The sequence below is a fragment of the Mustela lutreola genome, chromosome 12 (assembly GCF_030435805.1).
Source record: "Mustela lutreola isolate mMusLut2 chromosome 12, mMusLut2.pri, whole genome shotgun sequence".
Classification (NCBI taxonomy): domain Eukaryota; kingdom Metazoa; phylum Chordata; class Mammalia; order Carnivora; family Mustelidae; genus Mustela; species Mustela lutreola.
In genome coordinates this window covers 77,406,439-77,431,436 of record NC_081301.1, presented here as the reverse complement: position 1 = coordinate 77,431,436, position 24,998 = coordinate 77,406,439, and the positions used below count along the sequence as shown (strand labels likewise).

The window sequence follows — 24,998 nt, the reverse complement described above, 5'->3', positions numbered from 1 at the left end:
TCAGCCCTGCCCAGAGCCAAGAGTTACTAACTGTGGGGGGAGGGTGGCCACCTGTATTTTAACAAGACCTTCAGGTGATTAGGAGGCACACTTGAGTTTGAGAACCATTGCTTTCTACAAGGCTTGAATCCCAAAGTAAGTCCAGCTGGCTTTTAAGGCTTGGAAACAGTACTGTGTATAATTTAAAATCTATTTTTTTTAAATTATAAAATTTCATCTTATAATTCTGTTTTATGCAATTAAATAAGATATATACTCTATCTAATATATATTATTAGATAATATATGATAAAATGCATAATTAGATTTTATACAATTCTATTTTAAATTATAAAGATAATTTAAATAGGAACAAAAGATAGTATGATGAGAAAGCAAGGATAGAACTTACCAGAGCCAGCCCTGTTCTTGCTCAGCAAAGCCAGTACCCCCTCACCCATCCTTTATGTGTGTTAGCAGTGAGCCACGGACGGAGCCCCCAGCCTGCTGTGTGCTGGGGTGCAGCCTCGCCCACCTGAAAGCCCTGGGTGGGGGAGATCTTATTTATTCCTGAATTCCTCCCCCCTCAACTTAGTGAATGCGAAGCTACAGTGGTAATTAGACAGGCTGCCTTCACAATTTTCTGCAGAACAAAGTTCTCCAGAAAGAATCATTCTCTCACCCCACTGACGAGCTACCCTGCTTGCTACCATCCTCCTTCTAAACCTATGTCCCAGTGTTGAAAGGCACGACACCTAAAACCCTAATCTTCAGATGACCTTTCCTTAACATTAGCCATAAAAATAATTAAGTGGTTTGCTTTTATTATTTGCTCTACTGAAGGGAAATTTAAATTTGAGGACTTCATATTCACACTTGGGATTGCAATGACAAATATATATTCAATGTGAAATGTAAGAAAGTCCTGTGAGAGGCTCCTAACTGATTTCTAACATTTTTCTCCAGCCACATCATTTACAGAATTCCATGGGAGAACAGGCAAATAGAACACAATTTTATTTTATTTTGTTTTGTTTTCATGTGTTTTTTTTTGTTTTTGTGTTTGTTTTATAAGTAAATAAATAAATTAAAAAACAAAACTATTTTGTCAAGAAAGATTAAATCTGGGCGCCTGGGTGGCTCAGTGGGTTAAGCCGCTGCCTTCGGCTCAGGTCATGATCTCAGGGTCCTGGGATGGAGTCCCGCATCGGGCTCTCTGCTCAGCAGGGAGCCTGCTTCCTTCTCTCTCTCTCTGCCTGCCTCTCTGCCTACTTGTGATCTCTGTCAAATAAATAAATAAAATCTTTAAAAAAAAAAAAAAAAGAAAGATTAAATCTTATAAAAAGTACTACGTAAGCTCCTAGATCCCAGGCCCAAGAGCAAAAATATTCATAGGTTTTTTTTTGTTTGTTTGTTTTTTCCCCTCCACAGAAATTATCCTGGAAAAAGAGGAATCAGGTGAAATCAAATGTTTTAGGCATGAGGAAGCAAAGTTTCCCTTTAAAAGTTTTAAGGAAACTAAATAGTAAATATGTTAGGCTTGGAGGGTCTTAAGGTCTTTGTGGCATCTACTCACCCCCGCCATTGCAGCAAGAGAGCAGACATAGGCGATGTGTGAGCAAATGGGCATGAGTGTGTTCCCAAATAATTTTATTTACAAAACCAGGTGGCTAGAGTTTATGACTCCATGGTTTGGGGAATCCTAGAAATGTCCTGATGCCTAGCAGGAAAGTACACCACAAGCACAACTGAGTAAGTTAACCAAAAAACCCAAGTGACCCAACTTGGGAAATTCCTTCTTCACAAATCCTCCCCATATCTGTTAGCAGCTCATCCCCATTTTTGAAACAACAGAGCGAGACTGCGGAGAGCCGTTCTCAAGATATCATCAAGTACTGTCTGTCTAGTGATGGAATGAAGCCGGGATAAGAGGGTTAGGGAAGCCACCACATTCTCCCTGCCCCTCAGACCAGAACCCTCAGTCACGGTGAATGCCCAAGCCTCCACCTCCAAACAGCTACCCTCCAATGGTAGAACAAAAGGAGGTATTTGGCTTCTTGAGGACATCCCAAGTCAGTTAAATCCATCCTAGATGACCTACCTGTAGATTTCATGTCACGTGAGAAAAAATAAAATGCTTTCTGAAAGTCTAAGCCACCATTACTACAGGTCTCTGTAACCAGTCACCAAATGGAATCCCTACCTGCTACAAAGTCTTTTTGCTCTCTTCTTGCTACTCAGTCTCTTCAGAATGTCCTTCTTCCCTCCACCTTCTATTAAATAACTATGTTTTAAAAAAATATCTGTCAATCATAAAAATGAACAGTAAGATATCCACTAATTCTAATGGGACAACAGGCATCTATCTACATACACAACACAAAAGAAAAACACCTGTTCGTTGATGAGCTTGCCTCTCATTTATGGGACACATCAGGTCTTTGAGGATTCAGGTTAATAACTCTCAGCTTTTCATTTTACTTATGACTGTGGATTTCGCAGCCCTCAATATTTTTATTCTGTGAATGCTGAATTTTTTATCTTGTGCTTAATGACGTCAACATTGTATATTAGGGGGGAAGAGACGCCTAACTAAGAGAATAGGAACACCTGGAAAAAGACTGGTTCTTGGCCAACGTTCCCACTTCACTAAATCCTTTGTTAAGACACGTAATTACTGGGGCACCTGGGTGGCTCAGTCGTTAAGCATCTGCCTTCGGCTCAGGTCATGATCCTGGGGTCCTGGGATCGAGCCCCACATTGGGTTTCCTGCTCGGCGGGAAGCCTGCTTCTCCCTCTCCCACTCCTCCTGCTGTGTTCCCTCTCTTTCTGTGTTTCTCTCTGTCAAATAAATAAATACAATCTTAAAAAAAAAAAAGACACATAATTACTAACTGCCCAAATTGAAAGGCATTTTCACTCAAATTGCCACAACTGTGCTACAGCAATGATCGTTGGGAAAAGCCTGAAACCCTCACCTGCCTTTAGGCAAAACCATTATTCAAGCCTCATCAGCCTCTCCCATCCACCATGGCCTACTCCCATCTAGTCACCAAATAACATTCCTACTAGAGCAAGATTTGTCCCATTTGGGGCTTTTTCGAACTTAAGTAAAAATGAGACTAGCATGTTGATTATTCGTGCGGTGCGTGGGCTGGCTACCTTGTTTTCCGTCTCCGCATCTCGAAGCAGTCTTACAAAAGACCTTTTCAACAGATCCTAGAAGAGGAAAAGAAATTTAGCACATGAGACCCATGGGAGGAAACCAGTGACATAGCCCCCTAGTCAATGAACAGGGTCCCCTAACGCCCCAAGGAGTCTGTAAGTCATCACGCTCAACTCACAGAGAGGAAAGCCCAGCCTGGGAAGTTGTGATGCTTCTGTGGGTTTTGAACTTTCCGTCACCAGGAAAAACAGTGTGCTAACAAAGTCTCCAGGAATGACGAAGGCCTTTCCCTGGACAGAAGGCACCTTAGTCTGATCATAGTTTCCTGTTACAGAATGATGAACAGGCAGGCACCAACCACAAACCCCTGCAGAAACAGCCCCTTTCCCGTCACAGCTTCCCCTTTATTACTTCTTGACAGGCCAAGACTAAAAGACTATCAGGTGAGGAAAGCAGCATGGTCATCGGTTGGATTCGCTCATTTCATCTGAACAATTTTCAGCCATTATTTTTTCTAAATTTTTAAAAAGATTTTTATTTATTTATTTGAGAGAGAAATCACAAGTAGGCAGAGCAGCAGGCAGAGAGAGAGGAGGAAGCAGGCTCCCCGCCTAGCAGAGAGCCCGATTCTGGGCTCGATCCCAGGACCCTGGGATCACAACCTGAGCCAAAGGCAGAGACTTAACCCACTGAGTCACCCAGGCGCCCCTAGCCATCATTTTTTTAGCACTTGGAATCTATGGAAAAGAACCCTGTGACAGGTGAGGGCTTCAGACCCTTACACACTATCCACTGGAGCTTCCATTTGGAAGCCCACAATATTGAGAAGACTTAAACTTGATCATTCTTCCTCTTTGGTGAATTACGGACTTCAAAGTATCAAACCTTTATCGGCCTCATACACCCTCCCTCATTCCTATCCAAAGAAATGCTTTCTTTGGCAATGACATGGATTGAAACATTATCCAGAGATGGTAACATTAGGGAAAGTTGGATCAACGGTATATGAGAAGTCTGTACTTTGCAACTTTTCTGGAAATATAAAATTACTCCAAAACAAAAAGGGATTCAAAGAGGAATGTGTTAGGGGGTAGTTGGGTGGCCCAGTTAGTTGAGTGTCTGACTCTTCATCTCAGCTCAGGTCTTGATCTTGGGGTCCTGAGTTCAAGTCCTGCCCTGGGCTCCATGCTGAGTATGGAGCCTACTTAAAATAAATAAAAAATAAAATAAAATAAAAGGGACTGGGTTAGATAAGGACAACAGTGGTAAACACAGTTGACTACATCCAGAGCAAGTAAAACCGGTTGTTCCAGGTTAACGGAAGTAATGAAGAGTGCAATTTTATCACTGCAAAAGAGTAAATAGTGACATCATGCCAAAATGTAAGCTGTTTCATTCCTATTTTTTTTTTTTTAAGATTTTATTTATTTGTTAGAGAGAGAGAACACGAGTAGGGGCAGAGGCAGAGGGAGAAGCAGGTTCCCCACTGATCAAGAAGCCCAATGTGGGGCTGGAGCCTGATGTGGGGCTCGATCCCAGGACCTGGGATCATGACCTGAGCCAAAGGAAGATGCTTAACCAACTGAGCCACCCAGGCATCCCTCAGTACTATTTCTTATGTAAATGTCTTTACTTTTGAGAACCCAAGAAACTGCATTGGATAATGTGCCCAGGATCCTAGCAAGAGACGGTTTATAATATCCAGCAGTTAAATGGACACATCCACCCCTATGCAAGGCCTTTTTGAGGTGCAGAGTATAGAATATGGAATGGGTTTGCTGTGCGGAGATGTGGGATTCTTTGCTGCTGGGACCCAAACGCAAGCAGAAGTAGTGGACAACACTGCAAAGTGAGATAAAAAGGAAATGCCAAAATCCATGTGCGTGCCCATCAAATGGGGCTCCCACCTCCCTGGGGGAAGCCCCCACGTGTCTTAACCAGGACCACACTTCATAGCCAGACCAACAGGAGGGCAATACAGAAACCCAGTCTGGTGCTATAAGCTGAGAGAGAATGGAGAGTGGGTTTATTACCTTGTCCACAGTATAAATACCTACAGGTATATAAGATCAGAGAAAATTCAAGTACTGTGTACACTCACCCTGGAATATCTTCCCTTCACCCTCACTATGATGAATGGACTTCTTCACACAAAATTTGTATGCCAATAATTCTAAGCATTTCGATGAGCCCTAGAGAGAAAAATCCATTCTTGAGGTAGGCAGAATGCAAACACCCTGCACTACTTTGCTTGAATGAAACCACATCTAACGCAGTGCTTGGTACATCGTAAGTATCCGATAAATGCTAATTTCCTCCCTCTAACTGGTCTCAGACATATGGAATTATATATTAAAATCAAAATTGATATTTGTTTATGGTAGTGCATGTGATAAATGAGACAAGAATAATCCTACATGTCTAAAATCAAAAATAAAGATAGAGAATGTAAATTAGGCAGGAGGTGGCGGAAGAGCATCCTGGGGGTCAAAGGGAGAGCGCATGTGTATAAACAGGTGAAACAATTATACTGAAGCCTGATGACATCAAAGGCATTTTATATTGGCCTCTTCAGTCACGTCTCCAAGCCTCAAACAAGATCAACTTACAAGGTTCTATGCTGCATGAGCTTGGGTGGCAGCAGACAGAAGTGCTTACTAACTCCTCATCGCTTTTTAGAATAGTTTTAGATGTACAGAAAAGTCACAAAGGCAATAAAATAAAAAAAGGAACTCTCTAGTTCCTACACCCCCCCTTTGTTTTGCCTGTTAATGTCTTACATTACCATAAAATATTTGGCACTAGTAAGAAACCAACACTGGCAAATTAGTATTAAATTAATTCCATACTTGATTCAGAGTTTAATAGTTTCTCCATTAAGGCCCTTTTTCTGTCGCAAGATCCCATCCAAGACACCACAGTACGTTCAGTCATCAGATCTCCTTAGGCTCCTCTCACCTGCGAAGGATCGAGGGATTCTCAGACTTCCCTTGTTCATGACCTTGACAGTTTTAAGGACTACTGGCCAAGTATTTTGTAGAATGTTCATTGATTTGCGTTTATCTGATGTTTTCCTCACAGTTCACCTGAGTTCTGGCCTTTAGAGAAGAAGACTATAGAGTTGCAGGGCTCTTTTTTTTTTTTTTTTTTAAGATTTATTTATTTATTTGAGGTGGGGGACGGGCAGAGGGAGAGCATCTTCAAGCAGATTCCTGCTAAGCACGGAGCCTAGTTCTGGGCTTGATCTCATGATTCATGAAATTAAGAGTCAGATGCTTAACCGACTGAGCCACCCAGGCGCCCCAGGGAAGTGCCCTTCTTAAACACCGTGGACTACTGGCTATCACTTATAATGCTGATGACTTATTGACTTATCACTGATAATGCTGATCTTGACCACCTGGTCAAGGTCGAGCTTGCCAGTTCCGCTACTGTAAGATTACTTCCCCGCCTTCCATACTCTGAAGTCATTAAGTATAGCCCAATCTTGAATTGGGGGAGGGGAGCTCAAGCTCCACCTGCATATTATATAAACTATTAATATCTAAATTATTTGAAATTCTTCTGTAAAGAAGATGTAATCTCTTCTCTACCACTGATTTATTTATTTATTCATTTCTATCAGCATGGACTCATGGGTATTTTATACTTTCAATTCTAATGCTAGGTTATTGATTTTCATGCTCAAATTGTTCTGGCTTTGGTCAGCTCTAGTGGGATGGCTCCTGCATTCCTTTAATGTGTCCACCCTTTTGTTTCTTGAACAATTCCTTACCCCCTGGTGCTGCAGGATGTTCCTGACCCCCTTCCCTTCTGTGCCCCAGCCCTACAAACAGTCATCTCTCCATGGAGACTGGCTTCCTTTGATCAGAGAACGGTGTCAGACGAAAAGAGCCATGCACTGGGTTCCCCATTGGTTGGGTGCTCAGAGATCACACTCCAACTGTCTGTGACAGGCCTGGCCTCCCCTGGAGGCTTATTCTGGAGCATGGACTTGGTCCACCAGCATCTCCTTACTGAATTATGGTTGTCCCATGTCTGGGACCTCACACTTCTGTGTGGTGGGACTTCAGTTTGAGGAATTTTTCTGCCCTGGACATGAGTAAGAGCCAAGGTGTATGGGCTCACCTGGACCCTGAACCATTCATTCTACCACTCAGAGGCAGAATGAATTATCTGGTGATTTTGAAAGAGGGAACTAAGTTTCCTCAGCCCTGTCAGGGTTCTCTCTTTCCAACATGTCTGACAGAAGAGCAGAGGCAGCAATCCCTGATGCCTTCAGGAGGGTGTGGGGTGGGGACAGCTGGTCTCAGGATGAGGAGGCGCACCCTGGCCATGCTACTAAGTCGTGTCAATCAGTCATTCATGCATTCGTTTGTTCCTTGGGTAACAAGTATGTATTTACCTCATATACAAGTTGTTCCAGGCACTGGTGATACAGCAGTGGAAAAACAGGCACACGAAAACCAGACTTCCTTCCCTCATCGAGCTAACATACTTGCAGGGGAATAAGGATCACAAGCAGGAACCAATATGTAAAGATCAGAGGGCTAGCAGTGCTAGAAACACACAAGGCAGGCTACGTAGAGAGAGCCAGCAAGGAGGGAAGGGGGTCCAGGAGAGGACGACCCTCTGAATGAGGGGACACTCATTAGTGGGCTTTGAATGGAGGAATAGTTCCTCTCCTTTCTCTTTTTTCTTAGGGGCCACTCTGTCAAGTTTAAAGTGGCCTATTGATAGGAGTCTTGGGCAGTAGGAAGATAAAGGACAAAGCAGGAAGGCTAGCTGGGTGGCTCCCACAGTCACCGAGGCCAGAGATGATGATGGCTTGGACCAGGGTGGTGGCAGAAGGAGTCGCACACGGAAGAGAGAATGACCCATGGATTTCCAGGAGTTTGGTCTGCACCACTGGCTCGCAGAATTGGACTTGACCGAGACGGGGACGGGTGCGGGATCAGTTGGGGTGGAAAGGATCAGGAGTTCAATCAGAGACACGATCCGTTAGTAATGGTGAAGAAAGCCTGAACGTCAGTGTCGGAAAGCGCCACACAGATCTGGCCCCTCAGAGCTACCTGACAAACAGCTATGATCAGTGGAAACTCCTTTCCCACTCCTGTGACTCTGTACCTGGATCAGACTGTAAGTCTCAGCCTGCACAGCTAGAATGACCTAAGTCACGTGTAGAAAGTGGAACTCTGGCTTCTGTGGGTCCAGGTGAGCCCCCACGCCCTGCTCGCATTCACGTCCATGTCAGCCTTACGCAAGTCCTGTGGGAGACAGGGCAGAGAGCAGTCCTTGGCCTGCTGCCGGCCTCTCGAGAACGTGGAGACGCTGTACCTCCTGTACCTCCCATATTGTACCTTTCTGTAAAGCCCCCTAAATGCCATATGGGATTGAAGCCTATCTGCGTCTTGAGTCTGAGGCCAGCTCGTACCCATAACCACAGCTGCGCTACTGCATAATAAAGATGGTTTTTTCATCTCTCTCTGCCTGACTCCTGTCCTCCCATAATTGGGATGGGAAAAAAGCGGTGTTAATCATTGCCTCCCTGGATCTCTGACATCCCAGTGGGAGTTTCCTCGAGGTGGTGATATGTGCTAATCAGTCTTTATCATAGCTGAGAGGCCAAAAAGCAAACCACAGACCTGGAAATCTAATCCCCTACATCAATTAAATCTTCACCAGTTGTTGGAAGGACGAAAATTCTCAAGAGTTGCTCTTCCAGTGAAGAACAGGTTGTTCCCCAGACAGGAAGGAGTGAGCTGCTGTTCTGTGACGCTGTCACTGAAAACTGAGCAACATGGCCCCAGTCGGCCTCTGGGACCCAACACTCCCTGGTTACAAGAGTCATTCTACGTCTTCACAAAGCATCTCCTGATACTGCGTAAACGCAGCCCTTGGGAGCCACAGAAAGACCAACCTGGAGAGGGGTCTTTGGCAAGGTTCTGTTGGGCACACGGAGCAGCTGGTGGGAGTCTGTCCTTTGTTCCCTCGAGTGGTGGCAAGAGGAAAAAAAGCGCCAGAGGATATCCAAGTAATGCTGGTGGTGTTCAATGGTGATTCCCTAATAAGGAATTTCTGAAGGAAAGTTTTGGAAATTATTTTTGAGACCACAGAGTTAACGGGTGCTTCTCTGAACACTATGTTAACTTGCGAGCAGTTTGCATATCATAGACCCAGCTCCCCTTTCTTCACCCTTGCCTATCAGCGCCCTTGGGTTTTCCATTTTAATTGGGTCTGGCACATGCAATTTCTCTCTCTATTCCCATCTGGCAGATCTGACCACTTGGCATATTCACTACTTGGCCATCTACCAACCGCATAAGCACTGGCGGGGCGCAGCGTCCCAGTGGAAAGTCTCTCCTCTGCTTCAGCCCAGCAGGGTCTGGAAATACTTTGAGATTTTCAGCAACAAAAGGACAGGGAAACAATTCAGCCAGTTGATGGGGGCACTGCTTTGTTCTTGTGTAAGAGAGAGAATTGTAGTTTGCAAGTTCACGTGTACACCTCCTGGAAGTCATCGCACCCACGCTGACCTCACAAAATCTCTCTCTCATCTCTTAGATGCCCCAGGAACAAATGACCTCTTGGACCTATTTATTTATTTATAATGAAGTGATAATGACCTATTTATGTATTTATAATGAAGTAATCACAGTTCATCATTCCTTTCCTATGTAATGTCAGGACTCCCCAAATAACGTATTCTTTGCTAAATCCCTCAGACATATAATCTGGAAATAAGGAACCAACTGAAATCTATGAGTACATGACACTTATATTCAAAGCAAACAGATACCCTAACACACAATTTAGGAAAAGTTAATGTAAGGGACTTCACCCCTTCCTCTCTACTGTCTAAAAAATGCAATGCCGGGCGCCTGGGTGGCTCAGTGGGTTAAGCCGCTGCCTTCGGCTCAGGTCATGATCTCAGGGTCCTGGGATCGAGGCCCGCATCGGGCTCTCTGCTCAGCAGGGAGCCTGCTTCCCTCTCTCTCTCTCTGCCTGCCTCTCCATCTACTTGTGATTTCTCTCTGTCAAATAAATAAATAAAATCTTTAAAAAAAAAAATAATAAAAAAATAAATAAATAAAAAATGCAATGCCAACAGTTTCTGCTCCTTTTATTATGCATAGGGAAAGCTCTTTCCTTATGCACATTTGGAAGGTTTTCACTTTCCACACCCTGCACATTTTTATAGGGGATGGACCCCCATGCCAGGCGCCCTGCTGGCAGACCCCAGACAGTGACCCCAATTCATTAGCCCACTGGACCAGTTAATGTGACACACATAGAGATCAGGAGGCCAATTAGTGGATCTCAGGTTCCTTCCAGCTCCTACCACCCACCACTCACCTCAATCCAGTGTCTCAGGCAGAGTAAACCTGCTCGCCAGGCCTGGAAGCTAAAGCGATGCCCCCCTCAGCCCGCCCCTCCCTGAGCCCACTGTAGTTACATGTGTTTGGGGGCCCTGTCGCCTCCTGTGTAGACAGGGGTGGAGAAAGCAAAGTCCAAAGGATGAGAAAAGGCAGAAGGGGTAGCTCTCTATTCCTCTACAGTTTAAAAACCTACAAATAGGCAGAGGAGAGGGATAAACAGAAAACACTTTGCCATGGAAATAAACACCTAAAGTATTTAGACAATGAAAGAAGCAAAGAGGATTGCCACACGAAGGGGTCAGCACACAAAGAACTCATCCAAAAGTTACAAACGTCAAACACCTGGTCTGAGCCCTGAGAGGCTTTCATCTCAAATTACTCTGCTTGCTGACTCCCCAACTATTTCCAAGACCTTTGCAAGAGAAAAAAGATCCAACCCTCTTCCAAAGTTTGGCAGGATTTTAGGTCAGGAAACAAAACCAGGTTACACTTTTGCAAGTTGGGGTCTGGGAAGTTATCATCCCCCCCACCCCCACCCCATACATTTTGGAGACACCTGGATAGACTAAACAAAACAAAACAAAAACAAAACCCAAAACAAAATAGCACTTGACCCCTGAAAACTTACTAGGGCAAAGTCAGTTTTATTTTCCTATTAGAGATCTGCTCTCGAGAGTTCTGCACTGGGGCCCCTGGATGGCTCAGTCAGTTGAGTGTCTGCTTTTGGCTCAGATCATGATGCCCAGGTCCTGGAATCAAGTCCTGCATCAGGATCCTTGCTCACAGGAGAGCCTACTTCTCCCTCTCCCTCTGCTGCTCCCCCTTCTTGTGCCTCTCTCTCTGACAAATAAATAAATAAACAGTATCTTTAAAAAAGAGAGAGGGAGAGGGACGCCTGGGTGGCTCAGTTGGTTAAGCAGCTGCCTTTGGCTCAGGTCATGATCCCAGCGTCCTGGGATCGAGTCCCACATCGGGCTCCTTGCTCAGCAGGGAGCCTGCTTCTCCCTCTGCCTCTGCCTGCCATTCTGTCTGCCTGTGCTCGCTCTCTCCCCCTCTCTCTCTGATAAATAAAATCTTTTAAAAAAAAATAGAGAAAGAGAGAGGGAGGGAGAGTTACGCACTTTCAGCAAAAGCAAGCATGCATGCATCTACTGACTGAGGCCGTCTGTCTAGCAGGAAATCGCTCACCAACATGGGCAGCCTGCATGTTGAAACAGCGTCATCCACTAGAGGTCAGGACGAGACTGTCGTGTTCAGTGCTGCTGAGGCCCCACTGAGATTCCAGGTGAGTACAGACTCAGGGAGAAATGAAGCCCAAGACGTCAGAGAGTGACACCCACAGCCACATGGGTGACAGGTCAGCACAAGGCACTTCTGAATCCTCTTACAAAGAGTTTCTTTCCACGTCTAAAGATAATGTAAGGGACTTCACCTGACAGGACAGCACCTGTCAGCAAAAGTTGACACAGAATGAAGGACTCAGAAGGTAGCAGGACAGAGGACAGGTCTTTCTTGAACTGAAGATCAGAAGGAAGGATGAGAGCAGGTAGGACCCCGGAGTTGGCAAGAAAGATGCCAAGATACGCCACGTGGCCAGTAGGGATGACAGAAAAGGAGAACAAAGAAATGGGCAGGGGAAGTGCCTCTCTAGTTCTCAGACCCGGAGGTGGGCTGGAAACCAGCCCTAGCCTAGTGCATTCATGGCGAACTGATTAACTACAGATATCACACGTGTGATGCGGAACACGGTAGAGCCGCCAAAGACTGAGCCATACCTGTCTGTTGGTAAGGAAGGACCTCTAAGACGTGTTTAAGTAAGAAATAGCAGACAGTATGCTCGTTAATGGTGGCATTTGTGTACATGTGTTAAGGATACACACACGCACACATACGTACCCATATGGATGCAGGAAAGTCTTCCAAAAAGATTCACGCACACCCAACCAAAAAGGAGGTTCCCGATCAGGGCCTTCGCACTTGTGGTTGCTCTTATTCAGCTCCTCCCCAGAGCCTCCTCTCAGTTCTTCAGTCAATCCTCATCTCAGTAGGACACCCCCGGCCGCCATATTTAAAATCCCAACCCCTCCAGCACTCTCTATCCCCTTTTGCTGCTTTATTTTCCTCTCAAACACTTACTGTCAGCTGCCACATTTCATGGTTTACTTATTTGTGTGTGTTATTTTTGCCTCATTCCCTAGATTATCATCTTCATGAGGGGAGGGATTTTTTTATCTGTTTTGTTGTGTGTCCCCAGTGCCTGAGGCAGTGTCTGCTCATAACAAGGACTCAATGTTTGTTACATGAATTAGTTAAGATGAAATGTTCCCTTTATTGATGTTCCCTGAAGTACAAAGACCTAGAAATTACTTAAGGGCCACCAAGGCAATGAGACAGGGACGAAGCTGCCCTGGACATGATCTCTAGCTGACTTCACACTAGAAGTGGGTCCAAGGAATCTGGGACTCCGTCCTTCAAGGCTTTCACTCTCTGGAACATGTTTGAGTCCAGGTTCTAACAGGGAATGCAACTACTCATAGACTTTTGATAAAATGATGGCCCTCCTTTTCCTAGAAGGTCATTGACTTCCATCAGTTGCACAGGTTTGGGACCATCCTGGCGAAGCTGGGGAAGAAAGACACCTGCCTGCTAAGTTAAACCAGCTAACTGTACCCTGACTTTGATGGGATGGCCACCAGCCTCAGGTCTCTGTCTGGAATGAGGTTCTTCTCCACATAGCGTACTTCCTTCAGCCTCAAACTGCACCAAAAAGATGCAGCAGAATGCTAAGAAACGGCCCATTCAAGAGTCACAGCATACAAGAATGAATCTTCCCAGCATCGTATCTTGCTGAAATAATTGTAAATCACCATAGCTTGAGTATTCTCTTTGCAGAGGTCTTGCTAAGGGAAACAGCTCCAAATACTAATCAGATTCAGGGGCGATGGGGTGGGGGGAAATTCCTTAAGCAATCCAGCTCCATTTCATAATTTTTAAAAAATAGCATTCTGAGAAATGTTTTTAGAATAAAACGTGACTTGTCATGTGGGCCAACATGTAGCAGTTGGGTAAACTGTAGATATTAATGGGATGTTTTTTCTACTTCCTCATTCCTAACTACAAATTAGTTACCTCCTGAAGATCTAGCTCTACTTAGTATATAGATAGGGAAAATTACTTGGTGCAATTTCATGCTTGGCTTGTGTTCTCTTCAATTCCATTTTTCAAGTGATTTGCATTCTATTTTAAATACTCTAGCTCCTAAATGCATGAATAAATATGGTAATATCTCTCTTCCCAGATTATCAGACCTTGGACTATTCTGGGCATCCAAAAGCCAGCCTAGGACATACACGAAGGAAGCTAAAATCACTCTGCCGCATAGAACCATGCACTTTGCTCCTTAGGCTTTCACTCAAAGCCTTATTAACTCTTATTTAATGCACAAGCTTATCAAGTACGTTTAATTAATTTCTAGATCTAAAGCAGATTGGAAGGACATAGTAGTAAGACTGTTAAAATGATTCAGGGGTGAGAAAGATGATAACAATAAAAGGGAAAACAGAACCATAGGTAATAATGAAGATTAATTGTCAAGACAGTATTTAACTATGACCAGCATACGTTGAAATGACAGCAAGCTTTTGTAATTTATTTTTAAAAATTTTAAAACCGAAATTGCTTTAAAAGGAAGCAGTATTTAAAAGAGAAAGTTATTGTTATCTGGATTATTTCTTCAAAGGACCCAACTTTTAATTCCTTAAGCTAGTAAAAATGGAAATGTTTATATAGAGACCATATAATAGTCATGTATATATATTACACATATAATTTATAGATATATTAGAGATGATAGATCACAGCAATCCACTAAAAATGAGGTCAGCTTTCCACAAACTTTACATTTATTTACTCATTTATTCAATAAATAATTATTGAGCTTTTTAAAATTATTTTTTTTCCAAATATTTTATTTATTTATTTGACAGACAGAGATCACAAGCAGGCAGAGAGGCAGGCAGCGAGAAAGGAGGAAGCAGGCTCCCTGCTGAGCAGAGAGCCTGATGCAGGGCTCGATACCAGGACTCTGGGATCATGACCTGAGCTGAAGGCAGAGGCTTAACCCAGGCGCCCAATTATTATTTAAGTAAGCTCCACATGGAGTCCAATACCGAGCCCAACACAGAGGTTGCACTGACGATGCTGAGTTCAAGACCTAAGCCCAAATCAAGAGTCAGATGCTTAACTGACTAAGCCACCCAGGCACTCCTTGAGCTCTTATGAAGTGCTAAGCACAGTGCTAGTTCCAAGTGAGCTGGACAGAGTTGACCTTGCCCTTGTAGACTCTCCTTACATTCTATTTCATCCTATTTTAGATAAGTTCCTAGAAAGAAGAAAACAGAGTGCATTGAAAGCAAAGAGACTAAGAAACCTGATCTTGTCTGAGGGTGGTGGGGTGGGGAGCGGCCCTGGGGCTTTAAGCTCAGCTCTGGAGTGGTCATCTCTTAAGTAGGTGAGTTGCTCCTGGTGCAGAGGGAAGTGGAAAGGCGTGGGGGTGGAAGAGCACTGTGGCCAAGGGACTGAATGCACCGAGCACGCACTGTGGCTGCAGTGAAGAGGGCAAGAGGCAGGGATGGGGCCATGCTGAGCCCAGAGGATGTGTTAGCGAAGGTCACCTTCAATCTAAGGACAATGGAGGTCCACAGCAGAGTGACCTTTTAAGACGTTTGGAAAAAAAAAAAAAAATCACTCTGATGGCAGTAGGAGGAATAGATCAAAGTGAGAGTCAGAGTATTTATGGGGAATAAGGTAGGAGGTTACTATAGTCCTCCAGGGAGAGCAGAGGGTAAAAGTATGAGCGGAAAAAAAATAGCCAGAATCAACAATATTCAGGAGGCAAAGACTCGTGGGATTTGGAAGGCACCACAATGGAGGGTAAAGAAGGGGGCAAAGTCAGGACAGCTGTCAGGGTTCTGACGCGGACAGCTGGGTGTGCAGGGGTGCCAGGCACTAATGGAAGATACTACAGAGCGGCAGGGCTATCATGGGATGAGGAACAGGGACCCATGGATGTAGTTTTAGACTTGCCTAATGTGGAGCTCCAGTGAAACATTCAGGTGGCGTGTCAGTCAGGAGGATGTAGGCCTGTGTCTGGAGTCCAGAGACCACGTCTGAGGGTAAGATATAATGTTCAAGCCCTGTGCTTCCACTGGTTGTGGAACAACAGATTTTATTGGCAAGAACCAAAACTTCCCAAGGGAAAACTTGGGTGCTTTTGATACAATTCCTGAAATCTCAGGAATTAAATCACTTGCACTTTCTAAAGACATTGGATGACACAAGAAAAATGGATTCCACATCGGTAAGCTCAAACCAACCATGGGAACATATAATCTAATGGAGAACAGTGGCTGCAATTTAACATAAGGATATGTCAACATGGCACAACATACAACTGCTTTCATATCAAATTATATTCAACCGAAAGTTCACAGTCACATTCTGGGAGTGGCATTCAGGAGAACTGGAAACCAGAAGAGATTACTGCAGGCTCCTTCACACAGGAGTTTAAAGCTGTGGTGGCATGGGCGTACACAGGAGCCGGTTAAGAAATGTGGTGTTAATGACCTACAGGACTATAGAAAATCAGTCTGCAGAGAAAGTAGACTGGAGGGATTCAAATCAAGAGTTCTCAGATGGGGCTGGACACTGGCTCCGCCATGTATTAACCAGGGGAACCTGGACGAGATCCTCACCTCCCTAATCTCAGTGACCTCTTCTGTAAAATGGACTGCTGGAAGGAATAAATGAAACACTGCATGAAACATGCTTAGCACATACAAAGTAAGTACTTTGTAAACATTCACTGTTTTCAGGAAGAGGAGGAGGACTGTTAAGATAGTTGTGGGGCTATTTTATAAAAGGGGTATAAACATATACTAAAAAGATAAAACAGTTCTAGAAGTTGGGATTTATCAAATACACATAGTATTAATATTACTTTTACTAATCTTACCTTACATGTACATAGCACTTGATAATGTTCAAAGTACTTCCATATACTTTATTCAATTAACTTTTACAATAACCATTCAAATAGACAGGATAAATATCATACCCACCTTATAAGTCATAAAACTGACTCTCAGAGAGTTTTAGTAACTCAACCAAAGCCACTCAGTCAAGAAATGGCAGGGTCATAGTTCCTACTCAAGTCTCTGATGACTTCAGCTTCTGTATTCCAGCACTGGTTCAAGGTCACGAAACAAGTGAGGAACTCTTTGGAGAAGTCTGCTTTAGGAGCCAGCTCTACACAGTTTTTCCCCGTAGCCAAATGTAACAGTAAAGATGGATGAGGGCTCTTGCCATCTTGGAAGCAAAGCCAAGAAATGGAAAGAGGCTGAATGCTGATGTTATTGCATTGAATTGCTAGATGAAACCATAACAAATGAGCTAGATGAAACCATAACAAATAAGCAAACCAATACATTTTTTGTTACCTCAGTAGTCTGAGCAGTGTCTCCATCACTTGCAAACAAAATAATCCAAATATAGCCAATGTATTAGAAAACTCACTACTCCTTCAAAAAAAAAAAATCCAAGTATCTTACATCTTTGACTATAGTCATGCTATTTCCACCAAATGGTATTCCTTTCTTTCCTTTTCTTTCTTTCTTTTTAGAGAGGGAGAGAAAGGGGGGCAGTGTAAGAGGCCAGAGGGAGAAGGAGAGAGAGCATCTCAAGCAGACTCTGCACTGGGGATGCAGGTTTCCATCTCAAAACTCTGAGATCATGACGTGAACCAAAATCAGGAGTCAGACACTTAACTGACTGAGCCATCCAGGCAACCCCTGGTATTCCTTTTCTTACCTGTTAAACTCCTACCCATCCTTCAAAACCTCACTTACCATCAAGTAAAGGAAGAATTTTCTGATTCCACCAGCATAACAACTTCTCCTTTTGTTCTCCAAGCATTTTGTTTGCACTTCTCTTAGAGAACTTCATATTCTAGAGTAACTATTTCTTCTTCCCTTCTGTGTCTAACACCCTCTATCTTTCCATGGTAGACCACCAATACATAATTGACTTTACTGCATTGTATAAGCTAGAGTATGAACTAATTTCTCAGAAGATTGCCCGTATTGATACTTGGCTATTTAAAATGATAATATTATGTGAGAGAAGGGAAGTCAAACCTTGGCTTCACATCTCCACATTTATGAGCTGAACATCCAATATGGGACCATTTCCTGATCTCTCCCATAGCCGACCATTCTGGATGTCATTTTGAGGGAAGTAGAACATAACTTCCCTAAAAGTACAAAATAAAAAGTTACAAATCCATCACATTTCATTTTAAGCACATGGATTGGATTTTACCGGTGTCCTTTAGAATCTGCAGTGCTGGAAGTCATGCCACTCAGCTTCCCAGATCTTATAAGAATATTGTAAGCCTACTTTAATATGTATCTTCTCCCATTTCAGCTGTATCTCAAAAAGCTTTTGAGTATTCTATTTTATTATTCTTTATAACCAATCCTGTAACCTTGTTCCAAAAAAAAAAAAACCCAAAAGGAATGAATTCTAATAAGAATTTTTGTTTTTGCATAAAGATCTAGCAAATTGTGAATTCCTAATCTGAGCTTATTCTATGAAATGAAAATGCATTAATCATTTTCTGTCTACACAGCCTTCAAATTGGAGAGGCAAATTCTATTTTCTAATGCTAGGTTATTAAAATGTATTTTACATCAAAGGCATAAAATGTTTATTTCCACACAAACTACTCGACAGCAGAATGAATAGAATTCTGCTCATAAAAAATACAGGCACCTGAGAGAGAGAGATCTCTTTAGCCAAAAAGAATGCTGTTGCTTTGCTCTTTCCAAATAACTATTTTCTGAGATTATTTTTTAATTAGCTAATGGTTTTGGTCTGCCAAAATAAAGCTAATATTTGCATAATATCTCAACAGTTTATACTTCAAGTTATCCCTGATTCCCTGATATGGACTGAGAGCTTGTGTCCCCCCAAAGTTCATATGTTGAGACCCACCTCCCACCTGCCATGTGATGGTATCAGGAAGTGGGCCTTTGAGAGGTCATTAGGGTTACATGAGGTCATGGGGGTCATTAGAGTTAGATGAGGTCATGCGGGGGGTGGGGGAGTTCATGTTGGGATTCATGCCCTTAAAGGAGTCATGAGAGAGCTTGCTTCCCCTTTCTGCTTCTGCGATGTTGAGGACATAGCACAGATATAGGAGCAGACCCTCACTAGACACTGGATTTGCTGAAACCTTGGTCTTGGACTTCCCAGCCTCTAGGACTGTGAGAGATAAATGTTTGTTGTTTAAACACCACAGTCGATGGAATTTTTGTTACAACAGCCCAGAGGGACCAAAACAATCCCCATTTTATATCTATGGAAAATGAAGCGAAGAATTAATACATTAATACATCAAGCACATGATGAAGCCAGAAGCTTGTGGCTTATCCCCAGGGGCCACGTGATAGGTGAGACAAGTGTCAACAAACGTGATGCTCATGAAACCCTTTGCCCAGCTTTGATTTTATACCATAGATGCCTTGAGGTTCTCTCTTCCATATCTCCTCCAGAGCTGCCTGTTTGGCACAGCCTTGTCCTTGGGGATGGGGGCCCCCTCACCTTCTACAGCTGCATGCTATCGCCCCCATCTCTCCACTCCTTGGTCTTTCTGTCCAGGCTGGCCCTTCTGGACCTGCCCTTCCCTTCTGAAGGTGTGATTACTGACTCTGATTCATATATTTAGGCCCCTGAAAGGCAAAGAGGAGTTCCTCTGTTCTGAAGAGACATTCCTGATCTGTTCAACATGTGTAAGTAATAGAAATATGTCTCCAGCACATTGGCCTCTAGCTCTAGTGTACACAGTTGCTCATCACCATCATCTTGGAATAGAAAGGATCCTTTCAAACCAGTTATAGAAATACCTCTGGTGGGGCGCCTGGGTGGCTCAGTGGGTTAAGCCGCTGCCTTCGGCTCAGGTCATGATCTCAGAGTCCTGGGATCGAGTCCCGCATCGGGCTCTCTGCTCAGCGGGGAGCCTGCTTCCCTCTCTCTCTCTCTGCCTGCCTCTCCATCTACTTGTGATTTCTCTCTGTCAAATAAATAAATAAAATCTTAAAAAAAAAAAAAAGAAATACCTCTGGAAATAGGATAAGGTTGAAGGCAGTATCTTTTCCATTTGTTCATGAGTTCCTTGTCTGGTGACCACTCAGGGCGCCTGTACTGATCTGCCCTCTGTCCTAGGGGGAGGCAGTTGGTCAAACCAAGTGCTGCCATGGGGCACCACGTGCATCTGTGGTGGGCCCATGGAAGACAATGACACCTAACCATCCATGAAAAGCAGCATTCTCCAAGGAGTCCTCTGCCACATTCATTGGAAGGCAGGCAACTTCAGGGTCCAAATAACTTTCAGGATGTATTAGATCAAATTGCTTCTGAGTTATCAAAGAAGGACTGTTTATTTATTTATTTATTTTTTATTTTCAGCATAACAGTATTCATTACTTTTGCACTACACCCAGTGCTCCAGGCAATACGTGCCTGCTATAATACCCACCACCTGGTACCCCGACATCCCACCCCCCGTCCCTTCAAAACCCTCAGATTGTTTTTCAGAGTCCATAGTCTCTCATGGTTCACCTCGCCCTCCAATTTCCCCCAACTTCCTTCTCCACTCTAACTCCCCATGTCCTCCATGCTATTTGTTATGCTCCACAAATAAGTGAAACCATATGATAATTGACTCTCTCTGCTTGACTTATTTCACTCAGCATAATCTCTTCCAGTCCCGTCCATGTTGCTACAAAAGTTGGGTATTCATCCTTTCTGATGGAGGCATAATACTCCATAGTGTATATGGACCACATCTTCCTTATCCATTGAACGGCATCTTGGTTCTTTCCACAGTTTGGTGACCGTGGCCATTGCTGCTATAAAAATTGGGGTACAGATGGCACTTCTTTTCACTACATCTGTATCTTTGGGGTAAATACTCAGTAGTGCAATGGCAGGGTCATAGGGAAGTTCTATTTTTAATTTCTTGAGGAATCTCCACACTGTTCTCCAAAGAGGCTGCACCAACTTGCATTCCCACCAACAGTGGAAGAGGGTTCCCCTTTCTCCACATCCCCTCCAACACATGTTGTTTCCTGTCTTGCTAATTTTGGCCATTCTAACTGGTATAAGGTGATATCTCAATGTAGTTTTAATTTTAATCTCCCTGATGGCTAGTGATGATGAACATTTTTTCATATGTCTGATAGCCATTTGTATGTCTTGATTGGAGAAGTGTCTGTTCATATCTTCTGCCCATTTTTTGATATGATTGTCTGTTTTGTGTGTGTTGAGTTTGAGGAGTTCATTATAGATCCTGGATATCAACCTTTTTTTCTGTACTGTCATTTGCAAATATCTTCTCCCATCCCGTGGGTTGCCTCTTTGTTTTTTTGACTGTTTCCTTTGCTGTGCAGAGTAGAGAACCCAGATATGGACCTTCAACTCTAATGGTCAAATAATCTTCGACAACACAGGAAAAAATATACAGTGGAAAAAAGACAGTCTCTTCAATAAATGGTCTTGGAAAAACTGGGCAGCTATATGTAGAAGAATGAAACTCGACCATTGGTCTATGTGTCTGTTTTTATGCCAGTACCATGCTGTCTTGGTGATCACAGCTTTGTAGTAAAGCTTGAAATTAGGTAACGTGATGCCCCCAGCTTTATTTTTGTTTTTCAACATTTCCTTAGTGATTCGGGGTCTCTTCTGATTCCATACAAATTTTAGGATTATTTGCTCCAGCTCTTTGAAGAATACTGGTGGAATTTTGATTGGAATAGCATTAAAAGTATAGATTGCTCTAGGCAGTATAGACATTTTAACAATGTTTATTCTTTCAATCCAAGAGCATGGAATGGTCTTCCATCTTTTGTGTCTTCTTCAATTTCTTTCATGAGTGTTCTGCAGTTCCTCGAGTACAGATCCTTTACCTCTTTGTTTAGGTTTATTCCCAGGTATCTTATGGTTCTTGGTGCTATAGTAAATGGAATCAATTCTCTAATTTCCCTTTCTGTACTTTCATTATTAGTGTATAAGAAAGCCACTGATTTCTGTACATTGACTTTGTATCCTGCCACGTTGCTGAATTGTTGTTTGAGTTCTAGTAGTTTGGGGGTGGAGTCTTTTGGGTTTTCCAATAAAGAATCATGTCATCTGCAAAGAGAGAGTTTGACTTCTTCATTACCAATTTGGATACCTTTTATTTCTCTTTGTTGTCTGATTGCTTTTGCTAGGACTTCTAATACTATGTTGAACAAGAGTGGTGAGAGTGGGCATCCTTGTCGTGTTCCTGATCTCAACGGAAGGACACAAGCTTTTTCCCATTGAGGATGAGATTTGCTGTGGGTCTTTCATAGATAGATTTGATGAAGTTCAGGAATGTTCCCTCTTTCCCTATACTTTGAAGCATTTTAATCAGGAACGGATGCTGGATTTTGTCAAATGCTTTTTCTGCATCAGTTGAGAGGACCATGTGGTTCTTCTCTCTTCTCTTATTAATTTGTTCTATCACATTGATTGATTTGCGAATGTTGAACCAATCTTGTAGCCCAGGGATAAATCCCACCTGGTCATGGTGGGTAATCTTTTTAATGTGCTGTTGGATCCTATTTGCTAGGATCTTGTTGAGAATCTTAACATCCATATTCATCAGTGATATTGGTCTGAAATTCTCCTTTTTGGTAGGGTCTTTGCCTGGTTTGGGGATCTGGGTAATGCTGGCTTCAGAGAAAGAGTCAGGAAGTTCTCCTTTTCTTTCAATTTTTTGAAACAGCTTCAGGAGAATAGGTGTTATTTCTTCTCTAAAAGTTTGGTAGAATTCCCCAGGGAATCCATCAGGTCCTGGGCTCTTGTCTTTTTGGGAGGTTTTTGATCACTGCTTCAATCCCATTACTAGATATTGCTCTATTCAGGTTGCCAATTTCTTCCTGGTTCAATTTTGGGAGTTTATAGTTTCCCAGGGATGCATCCATTTCATCTAGGTTGCTTAGCTTATTAGCATATAACTGCTGATAATAACTTCTGATGATTGTTTCTACTTCCTTGGTGTTCGTTGTGATCTCTCCCTTTTCATTCATAATTTTATGTATTTGAGCTTTCTCTCTTTTCTTTTGGTTTAGTGTCGCCAATGGTTTATCGATCTTATTAATTCTTTCAAAAAACCAGCTTCTAGTTTCACTGATACCTTCTACTGTATCTCTGGTTTCTACCTCATTGATCTCAGATCTAATCTTGATTATTTCCCTTCTTATGTGTGGAGTTGGTTTGATTTGTTGTTGATCCTCTAGTTCTTTAAGGGGTAGAGACAGCTGCTGTGTTCTGGATTTTTCAATTTTTTTGAGGGAGGCTTGGATGGCTATATATTTCCCCCTTAGGACCGCCTTTGCTGTATCCCATGGGTTTTGGATTGAAGTGTCTTCATTGTCATTAGTTTCCATGAATTGTTTCAGTTCTTCCTTGATCTCCTGGTTGATCCAAGCATTCTTAAACAAGGTGGTCTTTAGCTTCCAGGTGTTTGAGTTCCTTTGGAACTTTTCCTTGTGATTGAGCTCCAGTTCAAAGCATTGTGATCTGAGAATGTGCAGGGAATAATCTCAGTCTTTTGGTATCGGTTGAGTCCTGATTTGTGACCCAGTATGTGGTCTATTCTTGAGAAGGTTCCATGTGCACTTGAGAAGGATAAGTATTCTGTTGTTTTAGGGTGGAATGTTCTGTATATATCTATGAGGTCCATCTGGTCCAATGTGTCATTCAATGCTCTTATTTCTTTATTGATTTTCAGCTTCAATGATCTATTTCTGAGAGAGGTGTGTTAAGATCTCCAACTATTCATATCAATATGACTTTTTATCTTGATTAACAGTTTTCTTATGTAATTGGCTGCTCCCATATTGGGGGCATAGATATTTACAATTGTTAGATCATCTTGGTGGATAGTCCCTTTAAGAATGATGTAGTGTCCTTCTGTATCTCTGACTACAGTCTTTAGTTTAAAATCTAATTTGTCTGATATAAGAATCACTACCCCAGCCTTCTTTTGAGGCCCATTGGCATGAAAGATGCTTCTCCATCCCTTCACTTTCAGTCTGGGTGCATCTTTAGGTTCAAGATGGGTCTCTTGTAGACAACATATGGATGGGTCCTGTTGTTTTATCCAGTATGCCTGTGCCGTATTATGGGTGCATTTAGGCCATTCACATTGAGAGTGATTATTGATAGATACATTTTTATTGACATTGTGTTACCTTTGAAGTCTTTCTTTCTGTAGATTGTCTCTATATTTCTGTTCAATGCTATTCTTGGGCTTTTTCCTCCTTTAAAGAAGCCCCCTTGATATTTCCTGCAGTATCGGCCTGGTGGTTGCATAGTCTTTTAAGCCTTGCTGGTCTTGGATACTCTTTATCTCTCCATCCATTGTGAATGTCAGTCTTGCTGGATAAAGTATTCTTGGCTACATTTTCTTCTCATTCAGTGCCCTGAATATATCTTGCCAGCCCTTTCTGGCTGGCCATGTCTCTGTGGACAGGTCTGACGTTATTCTGATGGGCTTTCCTCTGTATGTAAGGATCTTCTTTGTCCTAGCTGCTTTCAAGAGGTTCTGCCTACAATTATAATTCTTCATAAAGAAGGACTGTTTTTAGTAGAACTCTGCATGCCTCTGTTCTGACCACCTCTTGGCACTATCCCCATAATAGTCCCTTTTACTCTCTCTGTGATGGCAGGTTTCCATTCATTTTTGTGGTTAATATCAGTTTGGGGGACCCTAAAGTGAACCCCATATTATCTGATTCCTTCCTCTTTCCAGTGGAGCTGTGACTGGAGTTATACTGGGACCCCCAGGAAGTTTCTAGATGGGCTCTTTGCCTCTGGAATTGTCAGCCTTGAATTGCACTGTGACACCCTTGGTGGTCCTCAGAAAGGACTCTTCTGGTCCTCTGCAGACCTTCCTCACTTTAGCCTGCAGGATGCACCCCCAGGGGCAGGCGAACCACTTAGCCCTATGGTTCTCGACACTAATATGCAGTCACTTGTGGGAGACAAGGCAATTTCTGAGAACCCTCTACACTGCCTGCCTAGAACATACCTTCTAGGTGTCCCTTTACTTTCTGCAGGTTCATCCAAACATTCCTCCTCTGAGCTATCAGTCAGTGGAGTCCAGAAGTAACTCTTTCTGGGTGAGCTCTGTCTGGTTTCCTCTAAAATCTTACTTCCTTCAGAAGTGTGGCGGAGTTGTGGCCTCTCAGGAAATGTCTCATCCTCACTGCTCTCTGAATACAACTATTTCCCAGTCAATAGGGGTTACCTCTCCATCTGTCCCCATGCAGAACATCATCCCACCTAACCATAGGAGCTCAAGATGCTGGGGTGTCATAGAAGAGGCA

General features: G+C 43.1%; 1 long non-coding RNA gene across 1 annotated transcript; it reads right to left on the bottom strand.

Annotated features, from left to right (window-relative positions):
- Positions 1 to 7,217: 7,217 nt before the first annotated feature.
- LOC131813159 (uncharacterized) lies at positions 7,218 to 10,014 on the bottom strand. The gene is made up of 2 exons (XR_009346646.1): positions 9,066 to 10,014; positions 7,218 to 8,412 (listed from the first exon to the last, which is right to left on the bottom strand). It is a non-coding gene; the product is annotated as an uncharacterized LOC131813159 (long non-coding RNA).
- Between the last annotated feature and the right edge of the window lie 14,984 nt (positions 10,015 to 24,998).